The sequence below is a fragment of the Vespula vulgaris genome, chromosome 9 (genome assembly GCF_905475345.1).
Source record: "Vespula vulgaris chromosome 9, iyVesVulg1.1, whole genome shotgun sequence".
NCBI lineage: Eukaryota > Metazoa > Arthropoda > Insecta > Hymenoptera > Vespidae > Vespula > Vespula vulgaris.
In genome coordinates, this window is record NC_066594.1 from 2062501 (window position 1) to 2080000 (window position 17500).

General features: G+C 40.9%; 1 protein-coding gene across 4 annotated transcripts in view; it reads left to right on the forward strand.

Moving 5' to 3' along the window:
* Positions 1-5634, forward strand: part of LOC127066277 (uncharacterized) — a 155391-nt gene extending 149757 nt beyond the window's left edge. For all 4 annotated transcript variants that reach the window (XR_007782330.1, XR_007782331.1, XR_007782332.1 and 1 more), the window contains one exon: positions 5297-5634. The gene's annotated coding sequence lies outside the window, so the exon portion shown is untranslated. The remainder of the gene's footprint in view (positions 1-5296) is intronic.
* The last annotated feature ends 11866 nt before the right edge of the window (positions 5635-17500 follow it).

The following is a 17500-nucleotide window of genomic DNA, read 5'->3' on the forward strand; positions in this document are numbered from 1 at the left end:
TTTGTTTCTTTCTTTCTTTCTTTCTTTTCTTCTTTCTTTATTTCTCTTTCACTCTTTGCTTTCGACTCGCCTTCTCTTGAGGATCTCCTGCTGTTCCTTCCTCCGTTCCTATCACTGTCCAATCTTCGCAGGCTTTATCGCAACGTCCACGTCGCTACCACCGGTAGCACGTTGATCGAGAAAGCTCGATGATCGAGGGATCCCAAGGATCCTCGTGGAAGCAGCAGCCGCTGCCGCCACCGCCGCCCTGCTGTTGGATTTTATAAGCAAGCCTTGGTCCAAGTATCGCAGCTATAAGCGTCGTCGAAGTCGTCGGACCACTTTTACGAGCGAACGAATCGATGATCGTAGCATTCTCTTTCTCTCTCTCTTTCTCTGTCTGTCTTTATCTATCTCTATCTCTGTCTTTCTCTCTGTCTCTGTTTCTATCTCTATCTATCTTTCTCTTTCAAACATCCGCTTTTGACCTTCGCAGTTCGAGGAGATAACAGCGTGTGTGTCGCGTGTCACGAGGATAACGGTACGGCAGCCACGCGTACGCATTCGATAAAGACAGATTTACGAGCTCGGCGATGCACGTAAAAGCCTTTCTGATAATATAACCTCCATGACTTATTTGTATTCTAAGGCAGACGTTCATCCTTCGACGATGTACAACGTTTTGTACAACTTCGTGGAAGAATCATCAAGAGAGATCTATGTTCTTGTTGTATATATATATATATATATATATATATATATATATATATGCGTGTGTGTGTGTATGTATATATAAATGTAACTTCCGCAATAGTTCTCTTTTTTCGTTGAAAAATCTTCGTCATCTGGTATCCAATGCATATCACTTATAATATATTTTATATTACAAGCTTGATGTAAGTAAATATGTAAAGGAGATATATCAGTAATAATTTCTTTTCATTTCGTGTGAAACTTCGGTGCGTATCGTCCTTGACGATGAAATTCGTCTTAGATAAAACCAGTCACGATCCTTTAGCTATCATCCACGCACGCGTGCCTCTTCTCATGAGCTCCGTTTGTCAAACGGACAAGTAAATTACCGATCTACCGGCGGAAGAGAAACACGGAACATCGACACCGTCCTATCACGGGATTCATTATCCTAATGCATCACTCGGCGAAACAGGATTTTCTACGTTGCACAGTATCGGTACAACCGAGAAGGGTCAAAGCGTGCACCAACATCCGGATAATTCTCTTCTGCAATCCACTTTCCTCTCTTGCTGTGTAGTAAGCTGAGCTAGGGAGAAATGGAAGAGGATGATAGTTCAATGGAGTTACCTTTGCTCTCTTTATCCACCTCTCTCTCTCTCTCTCTCTCTCTTTCTGTCTGTTTTTTTAGTTTCATTTTTCTCTATAATTTACTTTTAAACAATATCTTGAATGATTCGAACGGACTTAAATTCTACGTGATAGATTTTCAAGGTTATTTCGTGATCTTCAAAGTTCTCTCGAAATATACATACGCATATCTTTTATTTTATGTTTTCTTACTTTCTTTCCAAAATTAAACCAGACTATATGTCTCTATTATCATCATTAAATATTTTCAATAGCTAAGACATCGAAATACAATATTACTTTTTCTCTTTTAAAATTACTTGTGCGTCAATAGTCCTTGTCGAAGAAAGCAATTCCAGTTGGATGGAAGCGATCAGGAAAAGTATCCTCGTCGTAGACCGTAGGTACCGTGACATAATCGTTTAACGACAGGTGGTATAAACCTTGGAAGATATTATACTTGGTACTCGTAACTCCTATACATGTATTAGAAAGAAACAGATACGCACGTAGAAAGAGAGAAAGGGAGAAAGAAAGCTTAGCTAGGAAGTTGAGGAGAAAGAGGAGTATGGAGATGCTGTTTAAACGTAGAGAAGTAAAGAGAGCGGTAACGTGCAAGAAAGGATTTATCCTGGACGTTGCTTAAAGGGATAAAAAGAAGAAGAAAAAGAAAAAAATTGAAGAAGAAGAAGAAGAAGAAGAAGAAGAAGGAGTCAAGAGTAGACGAATGAACGATGGAAACATATAGAGAAGAAGAAAACTTCGAGACACGGCGCCACCGAGCTAATTACCGCCTCTGTTTTGTAACTTAAGCGGCTCAGGGCGTATACCTGCGCGTTTATATCTCGACTTACGGTGCATTTACCATAACCGAAGGGCATGAAGTGAATCTCTTTCTCTCTCTCTCTCTCTCTCTCTCTCTCTCTGTATATATTTCTCTTTCTCTCTCATTTTCTCTTTATATGTCTGTCTCTCTCGTATTCGCTACAGAACGGCGATTCGCGGCATTGTATTCCACGAGAACTCGGCTCCATCCGCCTCGACCTTCTTCCTGTTCATCCTTCTCCTCCTCCTCTTCCTCCTACTTCTCCTCCTCCTCCTGTTCGTTCGAAGGGAGGCCCCCATTGGATCGTGTTCGCAGGAAATCGCGAAATGGATCCCATTTCGCGCGTACTAGCGAGTACGGAAGTCGGCTGTGAAGGTGCTGCGGATGCTGTGTGCTATCTATCTATCCCTCTCTCTCTCTCTCTCTTTCTCTCTCTCTGTCTCTCTCTCATATTCTCTTTCTAGCTTTAGCAGAGTACCGTAGTAAGAGAAGCGTGTAGCGCCGGCGTTGCTGCCGTAGCTGCTTCGCCCGAGGGTAAAGTTGTATCTCTTTCTCTCTTGTTCATGGAGAACGAGCCGAGTTGAATCCTTTGCGTCGTTGAGCGAGGGTGAACTCGTGAATTGTGAACTATGGATATGGAACGTTACGTAAACCTCTCGAAGTGACGGTACGTCGTCGTTACATGTTACCACTTGTCTGTCTATATGTCCGTCTGTCTTTCTCTATCGAATCGTCTTTCTAACTCTCGCTTACGGGTTCTCTATCGAGTAGATTTCCTGATACGCGAGAGGCTACTTAAGTCGTAAGATCGATTACGCGTACATTAACTCGGGAGTCTCGTGAGGAGTAAACGTAATAGTTATATCTCGTCGTACGTTCAATGTATATCCATGGAAAATCTCTTGGTATTCTCTCTCTATATATATGTGTGTGCGTATGTGCAGCTGTTTAGGTGGGTACGTGGCCGATAATAGATACGTAATTTCTAGAAAACGCTTAGGAAGAAACGTCAGCGAGTCGACTTTTTTTTACACGCATGAGAGGATCGAAGCGAAAGGTAAATCGACGTTCTTTTTCTCTTTCTCTCTCTTTCTTTCTTTCTCTCTTTCTCTCTCCTTCTCTTGCGATATATACTCCTCGTGACATTGGGAGATATATTTCCCTCTTCTTACTCGCCACTTGAGATCGGTAATTGAGGCCTCGACAGTCCACGACAGTTACAACTACGACAAGCTTGGTCGACGAGATCTACGGAAGAAGAAGGAAAAGGTAAAAGATGTGCAGGAAGATCTACAGAAGGAAGAAGATAGAACTAGAGATAGATAGATAGAGAAAGAAAAAGAAAGAAAGAAAGAACATTTCCTTGTTGCGAAGAAGAATACTCGACGATATTCTCCGAGCATCAGAAGAGGGTTTCAACGAAATCGATAAGGACGGGCTTTCGCTACAAATTGGAGAGTTTCGCGTTTCTCAAGTTTCCTGCCTGCCTACCTACCATTTCCTTCTCACTTTACTCAGGAACAAAGATAAAGAAAGTAGTCTGAAAAGGAGAGAAAGTAAAAGAGATAGAGAGAAAGAGAGAGAGAGAGAGAGGGAGGGAGGTAGAAAGAAAGAGAGAGGGTGGTTCAAAAGGTCGTGATTTTCGGCGCGATTTCGTATTTCGCGGTTCGCCCTGGTTAATGATCCATAGCCCAAGGACTCGGCTGAGTGTGGCTGAGGAGGTCCTTATTCCTTGCTGGGTTCTTCGAGACCCGGACTTAAAGGCTGAAGTGGTACACAATATCGTCGTCGTTGGGGTCAACGACACCCCCATAGCGCTTTCCTTTTTTTCACTCCTCCTTTACCTCCTCCTCTTTCTTTTCTTCTTCTTCCTCGTCGTCGTCGTCGTCGTCGTCGTCGTCGTCGTCGTCGTTGTCCTCCTTCTCCTTCTTCTTCTCCTTCTTCTTCTTCTTCTTCTTCTTATCTTCCTTCTTTTTCTTCTCTTTCTACTACCCACTTTTCTCTCTCTCTTTCTCTCTTTCTCTCTTTCTCTCTCTCTCTCTATTTATATATATATATCTCTCTCTTTCTCCCTGTAGACCCTTTCTTCAATTAAAGCCGAAGGAATCGACGGAGAGATGATTGAACATTGTGCGGCACAATGCAGTAGCATGTACTGGCCCGCTCTCCGCGTTCAGCGAGAGTATGTAGTACATAGAAGCAACTGGACCATGATTGACGACGTGATGCCTCTCTCTCTTTCTCTCTTTCTTTTTCCCTCTTTCTCTTTCTCTTTCTCTTTCTCTTTCTCTTTCTCTCTCGCTTTCCGGCACTCAGAGAGAGGTAGTAATCCTCCACGAGCTGAACATCACGCCAGAGGCGCACGATCCTCGAACATCTCTCTTTCTATCTCTCTTTCCTTCTTTCTTCCTTTTTCTTATCTTACGATATCTCTGTCTTTCTCTCTCTTTCTTTCTTTCTTTCTTTCTTTCTTTCTTTCTCTTACTCTGACTCCTCTCTCTTCCCGCACCATTTCGATCCGCTACCTCCCGGTAATACCAGCTTTGCCCCGATCCTCGTTCTGATCCGACCTCTACGAAGCGGGGACACGCTTCTTCTCCTTCTCTTTTTCTTATTCTCCATCTTCTTCTTCTCCTTCTTCTTCTTCTTCTTCTTCTTCGGGATCCACGAAACCGGAAGATGTGCCGATCACAAGGATTACGTCGCCGGGCTTGGACTTCGAGGAAAAATAGCAACCTTCCACTTTCTAGATTCGAACCATTAGATACTTTTTTCTTCTATTATACCAAAGAAAAACAACACACACACATACACATACGTAGTTTTCAATATAATATCAATTATATATATATGGTCGTCAATCAGTTATATACTATATACCAAGTATATGGAATTTATTGATCAATTACGTCCTAAGTTATACATTTAAAATACGAAAGAGAAAGAAATAAACAAAAATAAATAAAAAATAATAAAAAGAGAGAGAGAGACAGAGAGATGGGAAAGAAAATGTATGGAGCAAGATAATCAACTCCTCCAGTCTTATCAATAGGAGAATTTTATGAGCAAAGAATGAAGGAAGGAGATGTTATTCTACTTTTTAAATATCGTTAAAATAAATTAAACAAATATGAAAGATAAAAATAATTTAATTATTTTCTTTTTCAGATGGCCAGATGCATCTCAACGTAATCAAATAACTTCCAGACAGTTGGAAAAGACTTGACAACTAAGGAAGATAGTGAAAATAAAGAAGAAGATAGAGAAGTTACGCAAAAGGAAAAAAACATAGAGAACGATAACACGGAGATTTTGCCACAAAGCTGCATACTAAATGAATAGAAGGATATCCATCGTAGAAGATCGAAAAATTGCGCAAACAGAAATTAAATTTACTAAGATGTACTGATATCGATTATAGATAAACATACTGTACAATATTAATAATAATTTGCTATTTTTTATAAAGCTGTTAATATTATAAGTAAGCGAAAACAAATATAATTAGCAAATATAATATATATTGTATCTATGAACATATAAAAAAAAAATAAATGCTTATAACGAATAAAATTTCAATGTGTTCTTTTTTAAAACCAAATCTTCATTACACCAACTATTCCTTATACACCAAATCCGTCTCCATATAATAATAAGTGACGCAAAAATGGATGACCAGAAAATATTAAACAAATTACAAACAGATAAGAAGTCCGTGCGGTTCAATCAAAAACAATAATTTCCTACTATATAGAGAATCTGATATTACAAAAAGTAAAATAATTAAGTATGAGATAACAAGAATTCGCGTGCCACCTCCTGGCACATCATATGATCCTGTTACAAATCTCAATTTGCGGGAAAACTGAACGCTTTAACAGAAATTTGAATTTTTCTCAGGAGGTAATGGGTGACTTGGAGGTGGGGGAATTTCGCGTGCCACCTCCTGGCACATCATATGATCCTGTTACAAATCTCAATTTGCGGGAAAACTGAACGCTATAACAGATATTTGAATTATTGTCAGGATGTAATGAGTGACCTGGTGGTGGGGGAATTTCGCGTGCCACCTCCTGGCACATCATATGATCCTGTTACAAATCTCAATTTGCGGGAAAACTGAACGCTATAACAGATATTTGAATTTTTGTCAGGATGTAATGAGTGACCTGGAGGTGGGGGAATTTCGCGTGCCACCTCCTGGCACATCATATGATCCTGTTACAAATCTCAATTTGCGGGAAAACTGAACGCTTTAACAGAAATTTGAATTTTTCTCAGGAGGTAATGGGTGACTTGGAGGTGGGGGAATTTCGCGTGCCACCTCCTGGCACATCATATGATCCTGTTACAAATCTCAATTTGCGGGAAAACTGAACGCTATAACAGATATTTGAATTTTTGTCAGGATGTAATGAGTGACCTGGAGGTGGGGGAATTTCGCGTGCCACCTCCTGGCACATCATATGATCCTGTTACAAATCTCAATTTGCTGGAAAACTGAACGCTTTAACAGAAACTTGAATTTTTCTCAGGAGGTAATGGGTGACTTGGAGGTGGGGGAATTTCGCGTGCCACCTCCGCGCACATCATATGATCCTGTTACAAATCTCAATTTGCGGGAAAACTGAACGCTTTAACAGAAATTTAAATTTTTGTCAGGATGTAATGAGTGACCTGGAGGTGGGGGAATTTCGCGTGCCACCTCCTGGCACATCATATGATCCTGTTACAAATCTCAATTTGCGGGAAAACTAAACGCTTTAACAGAAATTTGAATTTTTCTCAGGAGGTAATGGGTGACTTGGAGGTGGGGGAATTTCGCGTGCCACCTCCTGCCACATCATATGATCCTGTTACAAATCTCAATTTGCGGGAAAACTAAACGCTTTAACAGAAATTTGAATTTTTCTCAGGAGGTAATGGGTGACTTGGAGGTGGGGGAATTTCGCGTGCCACCTCCGCGCACATCATATGATCCTGTTACAAATCTCAATTTGCGGGAAAACTGAACGCTTTAACAGAAATTTAAATTTTTGTCAGGATGTAATGAGTGACCTGGAGGTGGGGGAATTTCGCGTGCCACCACCTGGCACATCATATGATCCTGTTACAAATCTCAATTTGCGGGAAAACTGAACGCTTTAACAGAAATTTGAATTTCTCTCAGGATGTAATGAGTGACCTGGAGGTGGGGGAATTTCGCGTGCCACCTCCTGGCACATCATACGATCCTGTTACAAATCTCAATTTGCGGGAAAACTGAACGCTTTAACAGAAATTTAAATTTTTGTCAGGATGGAATGAGTGACCTGGAGGTGGGGGAATTTCGCGTGCCACCTCCTGGCACATCATATGATCCTGTTACAAATCTCAATTTGCGGGAAAACTGAACGCTTTAACAGAAATTTAAATTTTTGTCAGGATGGAATGAGTGACCTGGAGGTGGGGGAATTTCGCGTGCCACCTCCTGGCACATCATATGATCCTGTTACAAATCTCAATTTGCGGGAAAACTGAACGCTTTAACAGAAATTTAAATTTTTCTCAGGAGGTAATGGGTGACTTGGAGGTCGGGGAATTTCGCGTGCCACCTCCGCGCACATCATATGATCCTGTTACAAATCTCAATTTGCGGGAAAACTAAACGCTTTAACAGAAATTTGAATTTTTCTCAGGAGGTAATGGGTGACTTGGAGGTGGGGGAATTTCACGTGCCACCTCCTGGCACATCATATGATCCTGTTACAAATCTCAATTTGCGGGAAAACTGAACGCTTTAACAGAAATTTAAATTTTTGTCAGGATGTAATGAGTGACCTGGAGGTGGGGGAATTTCGCGTGCCACCTCCTAGCACATCTTATGATCCTGTTACAAATCTCAATTTGCGGGAAAACTAAACGCTTTAACAGAAATTTGAATTTCTCTCAGGATGTAATGAGTGACCTGGAGGTGGGGGAATTTCGCGTGCCACCTCCTGGCACATCATATGATCCTGTTACAAATCTCAATTTGCGGGAAAACTGAACGCTATAACAAATATTTGAATTTTTGTCAGGATGTAATGAGTGACCTGGAGGTGGGGGAATTTCGCGTGCCACCTCCTGGCACATCATATGATCCTGTTACAAATCTCAATTTGCGGGAAAACTGAACGCTTTAACAGAAATTTAAATGTTTGTCAGGATGTAATGAGTGACCTGGAGGTGGGGGAATTTCGCGTGCCACCACCTGGCACATCATATGATCCTGTTACAAATCTCAATTTGCGGGAAAACTGAACGCTATAACAGATATTTGAATTTTTGTCAGGATGTAATGAGTGACCTGGAGGTGGGGGAATTTCGCGTGCCACCTCCTGGCACATCATATGATCCTGTTACAAATCTCAATTTGCGGGAAAACTGAACGCTTTAACAGAAATTTGAATTTTTCTCAGGAGGTAATGGGTGACTTGGAGGTGGGGGAATTTCGCGTGCCACCTCCTGGCACATCATATGATCCTGTTACAAATCTCAATTTGCGGGAAAACTGAACGCTTTAACAGAAATTTAAATTTTTGTCAGGATGGAATGAGTGACCTGGAGGTGGGGGAATTTCGCGTGCCACCTCCTGGCACATCATATGATCCTGTTACAAATCTCAATTTGCGGGAAAACTGAACGCTTTAACAGAAATTTAAATTTTTGTCAGGAGGTAATGAGTGACCTGGAGGTGGGGGAATTTCGCGTGCCACCTCCTGGCACATCATATGATCCTGTTACAAATCTCAATTTGCGGGAAAACTAAACGCTTTAACAGAAATTTGAATTTTTCTCAGGAGGTAATGGGTGACTTGGAGGTCGGGGAATTTCGCGTGCCACCTCCGCGCACATCATATGATCCTGTTACAAATCTCAATTTGCGGGTAAACTAAACGCTTTAACAGAAATTTGAATTTTTCTCAGGAGGTAATGGGTGACTTGGAGGTGGGGGAATTTCACGTGCCACCTCCTGGCACATCATATGATCCTGTTACAAATCTCAATTTGCGGGAAAACTGAACGCTTTAACAGAAATTTAAATTTTTGTCAGGATGTAATGAGTGACCTGGAGGTGGGGGAATTTCGCGTGCCACCTCCTAGCACATCATATGATCCTGTTACAAATCTCAATTTGCGGGAAAACTAAACGCTTTAACAGAAATTTGAATTTCTCTCAGGATGTAATGAGTGACCTGGAGGTGGGGGAATTTCGCGTGCCACCTCCTGGCACATCATATGATCCTGTTACAAATCTCAATTTGCGGAAAAACTGAACGCTATAACAGATATTTGAATTTTTGTCAGGATGTAATGAGTGACCTGGAGGTGGGGGAATTTCGCGTGCCACCTCCTGGCACATCATATGATCCTGTTACAAATCTCAATTTGCGGGAAAACTGAACGCTTTAACAGAAATTTGAATTTTTCTCAGGAGGTAATGGGTGACTTGGAGGTGGGGGAATTTCGCGTGCCACCTCCTGGCACATCATATGATCCTGTTACAAATCTCAATTTGCGGGAAAACTGAACGCTATAACAGATATTTGAATTTTTGTCAGGATGTAATGAGTGACTTGGAGGTGGGGGAATTTCGCGTGCCACCTCCTGGCACATCATATGATCCTGTTACAAATCTCAATTTGCGGGAAAACTGAACGCTTTAACAGATATTTGAATTTTTGTCAGGATGTAATGAGTGACCTGGAGGTGGGGGAATTTCACGTGCCACCTCCTGGCACCTCATATGATCCTGTTACAAATCTCAATTTGCGGGAAAACTGAACGCTTCAACAGAAATTTGAATTTTTGTCAGGATGTAATGGGTGACTTGGAGGTGGGGGACTTTCGCTTGCCACCTTCGCGCACATCATATGATCCTGTTACAGATCTCGTTTTACGGGAAAACTGAACGTTTTAGCAGAAATCGAGCTTATAGGAGGAGATAATAACTGACCTGTAGGTGGGTGGATTTCGCTTGCCATCTCTTCGCACATCATGTGATTCTAATACGAAACTCGATTTGCGGGGAAACTGTACACTGTAGCAGATATTTTAGCTTTTAACAGGACTTAATATCTGTTCTTGTGATTGCAGGTTTTCGCGTGCCATCTCTTCACACATCATATGATCTTAATGCGAAACTCGGTTTACTGGAAAGCTAAACGCTGTTGCTGATATTTGAGCTTTTAACAGGACTTAATAACTGTTCTTGTGGTTGCAGGATTTTGCGTGCCATCTCCTCATACGTTATGTGATCCTAATACGAACCTTAGTTTGCGGGAAAACTGGACGTTTTAGCAAAAAATCGAGCTTATAGCAGGAGATAATAACTGACCTGTAGGTGGCTGGATTTCGCGTGCCACCTCTTCGCATATCATGTGATTCTAATACGAAACTCGGTTTACTGGAAAACTGAACGCTTTAGCTGATATTTTAGCTTTTAACAGGACCTAATAACTGACCTGGGCCTGAGAGAATTTCGCGTGCTATCTCTTCGCACATCATGTGATCCTAATACGAAACTCGGTTTGCGGAAAATTGAACGCTGTAGCAGATATTTTAGCTTTTAACAGGACTTAATTACTGTCCTCGTGGTTGCAGAATTTCGCGTGCCATCTCTTCACACATCATATGATCCTAATACGAAACTCGGTTTGCTGGAAAACTAAACGCTTTAGCAGAAATTTGAATTTTTAACAGGAGATAATAACTTCGCTCTCTCGTAGGCCGTCCTCGTGGAATGAAATCGCAAGCGTGAAGGCAATTCCTTAGGACGAAGTTGAGGTGAAGGTAGGAACGTGCCCGCTCCGGGTCAACCAACTCAAACGTATGGTCGTGGTGCCCCTCCTACCTCTTGCTCGTTGCTCGCGCGTTCTGAACTTCCCCTCTTCCCGTCCTTTCTCCCCTTTTCCCTCTTTCTACCATCCTCCTCCACCTCCTCTTTCTCTCTTACCTCACTCTTCAGCCACTTCTCGTTGCAGAGATCGTCGGACTTGTGCCATCACGGTGCTCATGTCGCGAGGTTATGCGTTTTCACTCTCTTTCTCTCTTTTAAAATCAATTCCGTGTCTCTCTTTTATTTTATTAATGATATTAATATAAAAATAAAAGAGAAAGAGGAGAGAGAAGGGAAAATTGTATTATAACGAAATGTAGATACCTGCAAATAGAAAATAATTTCTAAAAGAAAAATATTCTTTATTTTGAAATCTATAGATATGTGTAAAAATGATTTTAATTGCAGAGTAATTTCTTTCTATTTTTATATGCACATGTATATAATATATATATATATATATATATATATATATATATATATACACACACATATATAATTCGATAAATAAAGAAACACATATCGTAACGTATCGACTCTCATTCGTGTCGCGCCTCGAGCGAGCAAGCAAGCAGAAGCATGGCAAGATCCCGAACGGCGGATTATTAATAGCCGGGTAATTTTTCGCTCGCGTATCTAATTACCGAAGGCTAATTATTCATTTACCCGCGCAATTATCGGCCGCGGTCTTCTTTCTCGACTAATAACCGGCGTCCTGATATAAGTACACATGCATATACACGCACACATATCGGATGATTCATCGAACGTATGTCATCGCGACGCCTCGTGTCTGTCTATTGTTCTTGCTTCGAGTAGTACGGAAAGAAAGAAACGTTAATAACGCAAAAAAGAGAGACATTGAGAGAGAGAGAGAGAGAGAGAGAGAGAGAGAGAGAGAGTGAAAAAAAGAAGAAAAAGGGGATCGCAGTGTGCGATTAATTATAAAGGAACGCGTCGCCACGCGAAACGTTTCATTGTTATTAAAGGCTCCTTCCCTCTTCTTCGTTTAATCGTTATTAGCATCTGTCGTGTGCGCATGCGCGTACACTCTGGGATCACTCTAGGAAAGCGAGAGCAAAGTTTTACGCAAGCAAACAGCGAAAGTGGGTTAAATGCGTATAATCGAGTTAATCTTAATTAGTCGGACATTAAAGTTTCAATACTATGTTGGTCATTCTATCGGTAATTCACGCTGTTAACTAACTGTTTGCAAGGCTTAGAAATGTAAAACAAAGCAAGAGAGAGAGAGAGAGAGAGAGAGAGAGAGAGAGAGAGAGAGAGAGACGTAAATAAAAAGAGAAAATGAGAGAGAGAGAAAAAATGGTATAGACTTCAAGTTGTAGTAAGTTAGTCGATTGTCAATAATAACGCACGATGAAACTGTTTCTCTCTGACTAAACTCTCACTTGCGTTAGGGAATACTCGTGTTGGATTTTACCAAGAGAAGGCAGAACTCGATCCAAGGTCAGTGGAACGAACGATCAAAGTGCGCTCGAAGCTCGTTCCACTCGAGCATGCACGCATATTGCATGTATGGTACTTACGTTTGTATGTATGTATCTATCTATGCTGGTACTACCTCGTTTCTTCGAGTCTCTGTTGGCAGAAAATATAATGATCATTAACATCGATTATTAGCTATTCCTATATATATATATATATATATATATATATATATATATATATATATATATATATTTCTGTCCTTCTCTTTACATTTATCGAACAAAATCGCTAAGACTTAACTGGTAGTTCGAAGCGTAGGTGAACGTAACTCGGTAGCGGGATCTAATTGAAATCCGTCTTTCGCGGAAGAGCTCATGCCATATTAGTCGTCGAGAACGCTTATAAAGAAAGAAGCAGGATCGTCGAGATTTCTAGCTTTTACTTTCAGCATCGAAAGAGAAAGAGAGAGAGAGAGAGAGAGAGAGAGAGAGAGAAAGAAATAGATAGATAGATAAATAGATAGAGAGAGAAAGATAGATAGAGTAAGAGGGAAGGAGAGAGGAAGAGAGAGAGAAAGAGCAAGAGAGGGAGAAACGCATGCGGCAGCAGCGAGACATAGCCGGCTCATGGAGCAAGTAACAACTTGTCCTTCGTGTACGGTCAAGTCACGTATACTTGACCTAGTCTCAGTCTCTCAGAGGGGTGGGAGGAGAACCAGAGTTACCGGTGCTCGAAGCTGCCACCGTTGCTGCTGCTGCTGCTGCTGCTGCTGTTGGTGATGGTGGTGGTGCTACTGCTGTTGCTGCTGCTGTTACCATCGTACTTACTTTGGTCCTGCTTTCTCAGCACTGTTGCTCTTGCTCTTGCTTTTTCTCTTGCTCTTGCTCTTACTCTTGGTCTTGGTCTTGATCTTGCTCTTTTGGTCTTGCTCTTGGTCTTGCTTTTGCTGCTTCTGGCTATCGAAAAATTTCAAGGCTCTCACTCGTTCGATATAATTACGGGGCCGGCCACATCTCGCCGGCTCATTTGTTGCAATTTGTCAGAAGCCAGGCTACTCTCGCTTCGTCTCTTACTTGCTCGTACGGTCGTTCGCTCGCTCCGGTCCATACCGGTAATTGGCATTAAATCGGTGTTCCAAGATTCGATCTGGTCTCTCTGGCCGTTATTACATGGGCAACGACCAACACTGAACGACATGTGCGTCGACTTATCAATTTAACCGACGGTCGATCGACTCGAGTGATATTATTCGACGTCCCTCCAAGAATAATCTTGTCTACGTTACGATCTATTCGTGTTTCGTTTCTTCTTTCAATTTTACTTTCTTCTCTTTCTCTCTCTTTCTTTGTCTCCTTTTCTTTTTTCTTTTTTCTCCTTTTTCTCTTCTTTTTTTTTTTTTTTTATTACTTACTCAAAATATATCCTACGTTTGACGTGTATACACAACTTGTCGAGATATTAACTCTTTCGTTGATTAATTTATTTTCAGGGAGGAGAAAAAAGAGAAAGAAAAAAGAAAAGAAAAAAAGGAAGACAGAAAAGAAAGAGTGATCGTAAGAAAGGAATGGAGAAAAGTCGTTCCCGTTTTCTTTCTTTCTTCCGTTTAAAGGGTGACGTTTAAAAAACCTCTGCCACCGTGTCGAGTGCAGTACGATAAGAGCGAGAACGTTTAAAAGTTTGCGCTTAAAATAGTTCACCGAAGGAAAAACCTTCCCTCGTTGTTCGTTCGTTCGTTCGTTCGTTCGTTCGTTCGTTCGTTCATTCGTTCGTTCGTTCGTTCGTTGGTTCGTTCCTTCGTTCTCCTTCTTTCGCCGTCACAGCGCGAACGCGAACTCAGCCGTCCTTTTCTTTTTTCTTTTTTTTCGCTTGCTTCTATTTCGAGGAACGAAGGGTGAAGCGAAGCGAACAAGCGAGAAAGCGAGCAAGCGAACGAGCAAAAGAGCGTATCACGTTCGTAATAGAAATATTCAAAGTTTTATGACGAGAATTTTATGAGAAGAAGAAAGGTGGAGTGTGTGTTCGTTCGTACATATGTAAGCGAGAAACGCACGCACGTTGCCATGAAAATTCTTCTTCCATTAAATTTTCAAACAAATGTTAGATTCCTTCTCTCTTTTGCATATTACGAAATACTTGCTATATTATGTCGAAGAAAATCGCGCTTTGTTACGTTTTATTACAAAAATTACAACTCTGATTTTTTCAGTTTTTTATACAGAGATTTTACTTAAATAGATATTTTTATGAATCGTTATCGTTTCGACTTCGAGACTCGTGAAAATGGAATTAAATAACTACTAACTAACTATCGAATTAATCAGAACAAGACAGATTATAGATTAAACGTAATCATGATTATTAGAGTAAAGTATCAATTGAATCTATTGCTTCTGTTTATTTGTCATTATAACATTAAACAATCTAAAGATAAATCGTTTAGAATCAAATTGATAGATTTGATAAAAGAAGGCCGATAATTTTAGACTGTAAAAAGGTATTTTCTCTTTCTTTTTCTTTCTCTTTTTTTTTCTTTTCTTTTTTTTTAATTATAAATATCGCATAGATACAAGTGGGAGAGAGTCGCACGTACAATATCAGATTCATCAAAATTAATTATAATTTCTTTCGAATTTAAATTCGTTCGGTCCTTGCCTATATCTAATATCCAACATCGAGATACCTCGAGGTACTAGGAGATATTCTCAGTAGCACTTTCAAAGGAAAACAATAACGGTATATTCGAGTTATCTCGAATTGCACTGCCCTATCGGGGAAAATAATTGTTAGGCCGCCGAGTTCGGCCAACGAGTTGCGTGCTGCTCGTACGTTCGAAAGCTCAACGGCGATAAGAGAGAAAAAGAGAGACAGAGAGAGATAGAAACAGAGACAGAAAGAAGGAGAGAAAGAGAAAGAAAATCGTTGCTTCGTTCGGCATAAGATAAGACGCGGCAGATAGGAGAAGAGTTGGCTGGTAGCCAGAAACTCTCTCGTTGTGTCCTCTTCCTCCTCCTCCTCCTCCTCCTCCTCCTCCTTCCATAACCCCTCTTCCTCTTTCTCTTTCTTCTCCTCTTCTACTTCTGCTTCTTCTCTCTTTATCCTACTCGCTAATCCCCGTCGTAAAGGGAAAGAGAAAGAGAAAGAACAAGACCGAGGACGTGACTCTATTTCATCGTGCGATTAGGCGAACGTAAGACGAACGAAAATCTTTATCTCGCACTTCGAATTCTTATTACAACTAAATATCCGAGAGAACCGCCAACCGGAATTACGCGAGTCAGAGAATTTATGAATAATTCAATGGCCTCTCTCTCTCTTTCTCTATCTCTCTCTCTTTCTCTCTTTATCTCTCTTTCTCTCTTTATTTCCATTTTATGTATACAATTTTAAAACCTCCGAACGTTTCCTGAAAGCAACTTCGGTGAGGAACGATTTAGTCGTATAATATAAATCCCATGAATCTTTTCCATCGATCGTTTTCGAGCGATCCTAGTAGAATGTCAGACTTGTCCTTAACGTTACGAAAATCCTTCTCTCTCTCTCTATCTGTCTATCTCTATCTCTTTCTCTCTATTCTTCGAGCAACTTAATCTCTCGATCCAGCTGACACAAGCAACGTATCCGCCTCCGAAGCTTATTCTTCGAGCGTTATCGTTTATCGTTTCTCGTCGATGTCCTAGATACCGGCGTCGAAAGTGTCCACGAAGAAGGATGTAAAGGAAAGGAAAGGGAAGGAAAAGGTGGAAGAAAGATCGCAAAGAGAGTGAGAGAGAGAGAGAGAGGGAAAAAGAGAAAATAGTTATCGTTCTTCGGCGGTTTGTTGCAACTATAGTAGTAGTCGTTGCACGAGAGACTACTAGCGCCGTAAGACGTGCTCGGATTTATGAACGGACACCCTGGCATCGTTCCAAACTCCCGAGTTAGCATTTATCCCTGCCGGTTGCTTTTTCGCGAAGACGATGAAGGCAAAGAGAAGGAAGAAGAGGAAGAAGAAGAAGAGAAAGAGAAGAAGAGAAGAAGAAGAAGAAGAAGAAGAAGACGAAGAATCGGGTACCGGAGTATACGTTGCCTCCTATGGCCAAGGAAACTCCGAAAGAGGGAGAAAGGGCTGCTGTATTATCCTACAGAGAGCTAAATTATGCGCGAGAGAGCATTTTACTAGCACGGAAATCGCCGTCTCGACCCTCCTCTCGCCCTTTCATGAATTTTCTCTCTCTCTCTCTCTCTCTCTCTCTCTCTCTCTCTCTCTCGTTCTCTTTTTTTCTTCCTCTTTCATGCTGCTCTTCAGTATGGCGCAAAAATGGATAATGCTCGACGATCGATCCTTATTCACGGCGATAAAACCATCGAAAGTAGGAAACCCTTGTTGGTAATTTTCCTTATACCAAGAATTCTTTGACTTTTATAGGGTACTCTCATTCTATCATTTTCTCTCTTTAACTATCTATTATATATGTATCTATCTATCTATCTATCTATCTATCTATCATGTTTCGAGATTTATCATTCATAGGTCTTTTCGTCGATCGTATATCGGCATGATTTTATTTATTTTATCGATACCTATAATTTATGCGTATACCTAATACCTAATATCTATATCTAATATCTATATATAAATGCAAGTCGAATTCGTCTTCGAGGAACGGCTTTTGCTCGTTTGTTCATCGTCGAAGATACAAATCACGTTGCGTGTAAACTCGTTAAGGTTTCGAATCATCAGAAGCATCATAAGGGGAACGAGGCGTTCGATTTAAATACGTCGTGGCAGGAACATGGGGTAGGTGAAATAAAAGAAAATTACTTGGATAAATAAGAAATAATAAAGAGAGTCGAGGAGAATGGCCCTTTAAGAATACGGTAGCCGAGGCTAAGTTATATTTGATGCGTTGATAATTAGTTTTGAGAGAAAGAGAGAGAGATAGAGAGAGAGAGAGACGAAGTCAGACCCTTCTCTCTGTCTTTCTTTCTCTTTCTCTGACCGTCTCTTTCTTTCTCTCTCTTTCTTTCTCCTTCCTTCTCGCTTTCTCTTTTCTTTAACTCGTCTCTTCTTCTCTTTTTTTCTT